We start from the raw sequence: 6,497 nt of genomic DNA on the forward strand, positions 1-6,497 counted from the left end.
CCACCCTTTTATTTTGTTGTCACTGTCACTGTGTTGACGTTGTAGGAAAAAAAGTAAAAAAGGACTGTACAGAGCATTCTTAGTCTGTATGGGCTTTGGCTGAACAAATAATGTGTGGAGCACAACTGTACAGTCATAGCTGCAGGTGGGAGTAAAGCAGCATGAAAAAGGTTCATTCCAAAGGCTCACCTTATATATGGATTGCTCTTCCAGCAATCCAAAGGCTCTAACATGAGGCTACAGCTGTTATAAACACAAAGGAGTGTCACTATCCATATGAAACACACTGAGAATCCAGGGTAGTGTAGCCTAATTACAGGGGGACAATGTCAGGGACCTGGCAAAGCCAGTCTGCAGCTTGATCAGCATGTTTCCATAGCATCAGGGATCCTCCATATTCAGGTTTTCCAAACAGTCCTGCAGCAATGTTAAAAATAGAAAATTGCTTTAAAACACAATATAGTTAATAATGAAATAAATCATAATGATTGTTATTCCCTAGTAAATACTACTGGACATTGCACGGCAGACAGCAAAGCTGTTTCCAGAAAAGACACAATCCTAAATTAAAGGCTCATTAAGTCTTTCTGCTGCAATCATCTTTCATGGAACACACTGGGAGCTCTAACTGGTGTGCATCCCCTCCCTGCTCCCTTCCCAGTGTGGAACAAGCAGAACTGCTCCCTTAGGTCACACACAGGCTGGTTCAAGGCTTCTTGAAGGCTTCAGTAGAAATGAGTCCTGTGCTGACACAGAACAAGCTTAAATGGCAGTCTCCACACCACAGCTGTTCATTTGTCATTGCAGTTCTAAATAAGCCTTTTTAATAAATAATAGTATTTAAATAAATTAATTTTAATGTGAATCAAGTTCAACTTGATTGAGGAATACTTACATTCTTTTCAATAATAAAAATTCTGTTATGTAACAATAATCATAATAGTTCTGTAAAGCCAACTCCTTTCTACAGGGAGAGAACAGCACTGACAATCTCAGGTAACTAAAACCCAACACTTAGATCAGACTTCACTTTTCCCATCTCCTTCCCTACTGCTGTTCTGGGCTTGGTCTGTGTTTTAACATAATCTGCAATCAAAATTGTAGCAAGATCGGTATCAAAGGGCTGCTCTCAGGTGCAATGGCAGAAGGAGCCCTGGCTGCAGTGGGAAGATTATTGCTGCAGGACAGGGGCCAGGCTGTCTCCTCAGGCACTCAGCTCCAAGGTGAGCAGCTCTTGTACTTCAGCATCTGCTCTGTTCCTCAGTACCACAACTTCTTGGAGGAGCCTTGTCTCACTGGCTCTTTGTGCTTGTTTACTGGGACTGTCCTCTCCCCCATGCTCTGGGATGCAGAGCTCATGTTCCACGTCCTCAGGCTTCATAAATTCATCTGCTGCTTCTCCAGAGCCTCCTTTTCCAGTTTTCTACTCTGTAATTTCAAAGAGCTCATGAGAATCCTGGTGCTCCAGGGGCCTTTTTTCACTTCCAGCACTAAGTGGCAGCCATTTGGTTACAGGCCTTCCCAGTTTTTGTGTGCAGTGGGAAGTGGCACATGGCTTTTGTAAGGCACCTCCTAGCTGACAGTGTGAAAAACAAAAAGACTTTGAAAGGTTTAATTTTTGTCATGAGCACTGGGAAGGGAACAATTCTGAAGAAAAAGTATTTATAGACATGTAAGCCTTGGCTATACATTCATGTGTTTGGAAAAGGAAAATAGGGGAGACGAGCTTGGAAAACCAACAAGGAAACAGATGGAATAATAAAACATATTCTGCTTAACCTTTGGCAGAGTAATTTTACCAAGGTAACCATGAAAAGAAGAGAGCTGTGTCCTACACTATGTAAGAACAGGCAACAGCCTACTTGCAGGTGGGGGATTTGAGCAGTTGCTGTTTTCTAGATCTCTCTCGTGGGCTGGGGAGCTTACAGAAACCCCTTGTCAGATCATCCTTAATGCTACACCAAAGTTCTTCCACATGTACAGCCACTTGTCACTGTCACAGTAATGGAACAGTTTGTGTAGTGAACAAATAATGCATCCCCAGACCCCAGTTAAGGTGACCCAGTTAAGGGCACAAATACTAAGTTAGCCTGTCCTTCCTTGCTATTTTACTACCACATTAAATCTGTCGATATATGTCAACACAACTCTACATACAAATACTAATGAAACAGTAAATAATTTTTGTCTAAATTAAAAAAAAAAAAACTCAACACAAGCAAACAAAAAACCCCAAAGCAAAACTAAACCCCAAAAAGCAGCTACAGCCAGTTCCAAGGAGAGGGAAGAGTTAACTGCCTAGGAAATAAATCTCAGTTTGAAGTGCTTATCCCATCCCAGACCCCCAGGAAATCTGGCTTTTGAGAGCTGAGCTGTGCTGCCTCTCAATCCCTCTGCAAGCTTTTCAAGGAAGACATGGGGCACCACCATGTCCTGCCAGGTCATCTTCCCCAGCAGAAAGGGCAGCCTGGAGCAAGTCCAGCTAATGGCAGAAGACGTCACTCCATCCACAAGGCCTGACACATAATAAGCAGTTTGCGAAGGTGAAATCCCTTTATATTTCCTTTCCCAAGTCACAGTTAAGGGCTCTCTCTCACTCTTTGTGGTGACACAGGAGAACTGGGCCCACCTGACAGAACAAAGGGCTTGAAATCCTTCAATACAAGCTCAAACTGAGATAACAGCAGGCAAAGAGAAGAGCACTTGAGGTCTTTTTCCCCCTCTTTTTTTCTTTTTTTAAATTGTTTTTTAAACTCATGAGTTTGGAGTTCTGACTTCTGGTGGCTGTAACTCAGGCTGTGTGGTTACAAGCCCTGGCAGTGTGGGTGGCAGTAGACCCAGGTCACACCTCAGGCTGCCCTGGCTTTCCATCAGCAGGCCTGGTGAGATATCCACTGCATGGCTCCCAAAGCTTTGGTCACCACAGCATTGTACTGGGAGCTCATTTCAGTGCCACACTGCTGTGGGACAGCACAGACAGTGAAAAGCAAAAGTGAAGAGGAAACAGAATGGAAGACTCTTTGCTTTTCAGGGCAGCAGAAGCTCTGCACTTTCAGCCAAAGGATCAGGGTTGGCAAAGAGCTTTCTTCTGATAATGACCTTTCAATTCCTGCTATTGCCCTGGGGACTGCAGGGACACGAGGAGAAGCAAAAGACCCACTGCCGGTGCTTGGGATTACATCCCACATAGCTCTGTGCTCCCAAGATACACCAGAGCCTGCCACCAGCCAGCACACCTGGGGAAAACCACAGCCTGAGCTGTGCCAGCTTCACCAGGAGCTAGGAAGGGCTTTAAAGATGGCTGAGGGAGATGGTGCCAACAGTAATTTCTCCACCCTCCCCAAATCTACCACATTCCCTACAACAGGGAGACAACAGGGAGAGTAAACTGGAGCACTGGAACCATGGCTGATTGCCCATCAGCTACTCACAGCAGCAGTCACAGGACAGATTTCCCTTCCAAACACCCAATATCCCTTCCTGGAGAGTTGAAACCAAGACCCTGTTCTAAGGGAGTGCAACTGAAGCAACTTGAGCAAACCAAAATGCCAGAGCACAGTCAGGCAGGTGAATGCTGATGCACATGCCACACCTGCAGGGCTGACAGAGCAGCTCAGCAGCTCTCCAGCCACAAAGCAAGCACAGATGCTGCTGCAATCCCTGTGGATGGAATGTTTTGTGCTTTTACACTTTCAGGGGCCAGGCTAGGCTGTGTCTCAGGCTGGGATCTATGGCACACATTCTGCTTTGACAAGCTGAGGGAAGAAATGGCTCCTTGGGCAAGCTGGCAGATACCCCAGCTTTGTATTGTAGAAAGGCAGCTGCTGAGAGGGTTTGTAAAAATAAACATTCCCCAGACAAGCACCCTGTGGCTGGTCTTCAAATAAAAGCTCATTTTTAGGGTAGAAAGCATCACACACCTAGGCAGAACTGGTCATAGGAGCAGACTCTTCTGACTGCTGCTGTCTTTCACTACAGGATCTGTTCCAGAGTGCCCAGAGAGGATGGGCTGGAGTCCTTGAGTTTGGCTGAAACTGGAAGCAGCAAGAAGACCATCTTGGAAACAGGAGGTGGAGTTTCTTGCAGAGAAAATGTGTATCATATACTGGAAAAATGACACAAAAGCTGGAATGGCTGTCACTGTCACATCTTCTACCTCAGCCTTGTCATGGTGCTGCCACAGCCAGTAAGAGGTCACCAGTTCTGCTTTATGTGAGGCTCTGTCAGGCTTTGCCTGGGCTTGTCTTGGCCTGCCAGGAGCTGCTGTAGCTCGTTTTGCTGTTACAACAGCTGGCTAATGACCAGGTGACTGCACCAACATTGTCTTGGGTTTGTGCAATTATCTGGTGTTTGGGCACAGTGAATCCAGCAAATGGGCAGCACGGTGATGAGAAGACTAGAGCCTCTGTCAGATGGGGAGAGGCTGAGGGAGCTGGGATAGTGAAGGTCAGACATTAGAAAGTTTACATTAATGAACTACACATGATTTGAGTACAACCATTAGTATTGTTGTAACTGGACAATCAATATCTGACTAGATTGCCGGAACTTCGGGTGTGAATTCTTTTTGCTGGTCCAAGAGTCTAATATGAAACATCTTAACTCAGACAAAACCGAATGGCAAGAGAGATACAGATGACACCCTAATTTTGTTGTCACCATGAAATCCTCCCCCTACTTGAAACTTGGGCCAGAGCAGTGCCCTAGATGGTGGCTTCTGGTTCTCCAGTAGAACCAGGGAAAGCAGAAGTAGAGGGATGTCAGGAAAAGAAACCCTATGCAAATTTTAGACTATTGATCATCCACATCACCTCAAAAACTGAACTTGGCTCAGAGTCAGCACCTACAAAGAGGGACAGAGCAGCTGTGCTGTCTCATAGAATGCACTATGGCATCTTTCAAGCAAGTCTCTATGTTGGCATTTGAAGCTGGAAGGTCTGTAGTGTGCTCTGCAAGGTCCCAGGACTTCCCCACTTCAGATGCTTTGATGCAGGTCAGGACAAATTCTAACCATGGTTTGTGTGCTCACTCAGTGGCACAGATGAAAGCTGTTTGCACTAAAAGCCTCCAAGTCAGAAGGCTGGGCACACTTTTCATGTCACTAGCCTGTATGTGGTCAGAAAGAATTTTATTTATGCTCCATCCTGAGAAGTCCACCAAGGCTGAAAGCAAAACTAGGCTTTGCATGGTGGCAGGGAAGGAAGAGGAGAGCTTACTGTGCAGAGCACAAATCAAAACAATCCCAGGCTGCTCTCCTGTCATTCAATTAATGGGATTTTTTTGCTTTCTGCTCATCTTTAGGTCAGGAGCAGTCCCTCCCAGTGCACCAGGTTAATTGTGGGCTTGGTGCAGAGCTGGTCTGCACCATGCCAGGGTAAGCAGTATGAGGTTTGGCCAAGGCCGAACACCAAAGCCCAGGGCTGCTTTCCTTAAGCCTGCCACAAATTTTCCACCATCTTGCTGAAGGCTTGCCACCAACCCCTTTTTAAATACAAGATTCATTGTCCTAATTGTGTTTATATCCAAAACCCAAGCATTTTACTCCCACTTTTGAAGATCTCTAACACCCATTCACACTCTAATACCATTACTTTTAATTGGCACTTACTCCCTCCATCATCTTCCACCAGCAGTTTCCTGAGGTCAGCTTGCTTGTTTTATCTATCTGGGATCTGCAGATACATTGATGTTCCCAACACAGCTGGCATTACACAGCTGGTCACATCCTTGGTCCCATCTGGGTGAGTTATTCCCTAGGCAGCCAGCACCGTGTGCACATGCACACCATAAGGCTGGATTTTGGGAAGCCCTCACTGCACCAGCCACATCCAGCACAACCAGCTTGAGCACAGCACGCGCCACGACCGGGTTAACCCCATGTGAGCACAGCTGTGGGCAGCACACAGCTGGGGTCACTGCCAGCACGCTCCATGGTGGCAGCACCTCTGTTCTGGAATGCCTCTGCGTCCAGCAGGTCACCAGATGTGACACAGGGTGACTGGGCACCCATGCGCCATCCCGGTCCAGCACCTGCCTGCAGGACATCCACACAAGCTTACCTCATGCTCACACTTCAGTGCCAAAAGGCGCACAATATACTCCAAGTGAAATAGGATCTTTTAATATCACATATCCAAACAAATAGTTCTCATTTCAAAATGCAAAATAGGTCCTTTGAAGATCAGCTGCTCCCAGGCCGTGTGAGCAGGGCGGGGCACAGCTGACTGGCACAACTGTTGAGGTCAGACCTCGTTTCTTTGGTAAGATACATGCCGGGAACAACGCGAATGTAGAGTTGTACCAAAAGAGTCCATTGACAAGACTAATTATTACTCCACACCCCTTATTAGAGATTTGCATTTTAAAACAGTCATATACATTAAATAGCTCTCCGACGTCTAGATAGCAAACATTTGAAGTAGCACATACTCTGCTACCCCCACCATTTTAAGAACAAGCAACACATGTGGGAGAGAAGGGAAACATTAAAAACAGGC

This window comes from Ammospiza nelsoni, chromosome 5 (assembly GCF_027579445.1).
Source record: "Ammospiza nelsoni isolate bAmmNel1 chromosome 5, bAmmNel1.pri, whole genome shotgun sequence".
In the NCBI taxonomy this organism is placed as follows: Eukaryota; Metazoa; Chordata; class Aves; order Passeriformes; family Passerellidae; genus Ammospiza; species Ammospiza nelsoni.